At 36.2% G+C, this 2,415-nt stretch overlaps 1 long non-coding RNA gene across 1 annotated transcript in view; it reads right to left on the reverse strand.

The window, feature by feature from the left end:
- Nucleotides 1–2,415, reverse strand: part of LOC116185155 — an 8,376-nt gene that overhangs the window by 5,897 nt on the left and 64 nt on the right. The gene's annotated exons all lie outside the window — the stretch shown is intronic.

A 2,415-nucleotide genomic window follows, 5' to 3' on the forward strand; every position in this document is an offset into this window, starting at 1 on the left:
AATACAGAAGGAATCGATCATTTTGCGCGTTATTTTCATTTGTGGACAAATGAAACAGACCTATTATTAATCCGAGATCCGTAGACGGGATAATTACATTTTACGTCGAATAACGGTTATTCGTTAAGTTAAGCTCGACCTGCTGTTGCAGATTATTTTTCTTAGATTTTGATATCGGCCATTATCGACAATTTAATTAAACACGACAAATATTGGTCGCACACGATATCGGAGTACTCGAGCTACGAAAGGAGTATTTTAATCCTCGATTAAATTTCGCGATTGATAAGCGGCAGAAGAAATGTTAATCGACCCTTACACGATAATTTAAAAATACAGGCGAATATTTAAGTATATTTTCACGAGAAGATAAAGCGTACATCGTGTTCGAGATATGTTCCCCTCCCTGCTCCCGAGTTACAAAAATTACGGGACGACTGTGCCGCCTCCTGTGTGTTTTCGCCTCCTCGCGGAGGAACCTTGTCTCGCAATTATGCAAACGCGCTCTTCAAGGCAACTTCATTATCCGTCACGGTTAAAATTTAAACGTGAAATTGCGAAGAAGGTCTACCAAACGAGCAAGTTTACCAGACCCTAAATTCCTTTCCTTAAAGTTATCGAGGAAAAAAAAAAAAAAAAAGAAAAGTTAACGATTCATTCCCCGAAATCGATCAATCAATTTTCTATTGGAAAATATAATTCGAGGAAATTTTCAATTATTCCAGGTTAAAAAATATAACGAGTGTCGAATAAAAGCTATTCTCTAAGTTTAAATTTCCTGAATATCAAGATTAAAATTATAAAATTATAAAATAATTTCAAACAAAAATCTCTTCCTCTTTATTCAATTTCATTAGATCGGCGCTTTATTAATTCTAATTTAATCCCACGCAAATATAAAATATACGAATATTTTTATACGATACTCGTAACATTTCCGCTTTTCTTTAGGGATGCATAACCCTCTCCCCATCACACGAGCAACGCCTCCTAAAAATTCCAGCGAAATTTTCAAATGGGATATAACATAATTCGCCGCCATCCTCACTTCTCCGTGAGTGCGAGGGGGAGGAAGGGTGCGAGATATTCCCGAAATACGCGAAAAAAAAACCCTTCGAACCAGATGCTCGTTGCAGCTGTCGAGGATGTTATCGTTACCTCTTCTCAGGGTATATGAAAAAATCGTGTTAAATTCAAGGAATGGGCGTAATAAGAGGAGGAAACGAGGGGGTGCGGAGGGGAGAGGAAACGAAGAGGAGACGCCGCGAGCAAAGAGGCGAGCGAATAACTTTATCTAAGAAAACCACCAGCTCGAAACGCGCAGGGGATAATACCGGAATTCAATTACTGACAAGCGTGAATGCGAGCTCACGAGGTAGTTTGCGCGGTAGGATTTCGCCACACCCCCTCCCCTCCCCTCCCCCCACGTCACGTCCACTTCCGCCGGAATTATCACGAATTAGGGACGAGAAATATGTATCAGGAATTTCGATAGATCTCGATGGAATTCCCTTACATTTCTAGGATTAATTAGCTTTACGACAATTGTTGATATAACTCGTTCGAATAATATCGAAGAATCGTACAACACGTCTTCTGATAACGGATTCCATTTTCCATTAATGGGATTAATCTTGGCGATTGATTACAATTCTATGTAATTTGGAATTTAATTTTATCGTTAATCGTTGGAAAATATCGAAATTGAGAATATTGAACGATGTCGTGTATCTGTAACAACGTATACGAATAATATCTGTTATTGTTTGAAAAAATTATTGTTGTTGCAATTTATGGATAGATATGAACAAATTTTACCATTAATTTCGTACCACTGCTGTGATGCTATTTTATTCGAACTGCATACCTCGCAGAAAGTTTTGTCAATATGAGTCAGACTTTAATATCGACTAAACTAAAGACAGGCCATCTCCAGAATTGAAAGTGGTTTAGATTACGTGCCGAGTTTCGGAATATATGCATAAATTAAACAACGGGGAAAGTCAATCGCTTACCGATATTATACTCGAGCGTCGTCGATGACAACCGATTCGAACCTTACCTGGAACAAAAGAAGAAAAATTAGAATTAAACGTCGTTGAAAATTTCTTTCGATCGTTTCCGCTCATAAACGTACCTACATCCCTCCCTTTGCTTTCAAAATTCAAAACAAGACAGAAATTTCTAAAATTATCTAAAATTATCTAAAATTATCTAAAATTATATTATATAAATTAATATTTAATAATATTAAAATATTATTAAATATTTTTAAAATTTCTAAAATTATTCTTTAACTCAATCGATCCAATTATATCGATTGCCAGTAGTTACCGATTTTTGATTTTTTTGAAAATTCGGACACAAATAATTCCATAAACCTACATTCTTCCCTTTGCTTTCAAAATTCAAAAC

The sequence above is a fragment of the Apis dorsata genome, unplaced genomic scaffold, assembly GCF_000469605.1.
Source record: "Apis dorsata unplaced genomic scaffold, Apis dorsata 1.3 scaffold_9, whole genome shotgun sequence".
Lineage (NCBI taxonomy): Eukaryota > Metazoa > Arthropoda > Insecta > Hymenoptera > Apidae > Apis > Apis dorsata.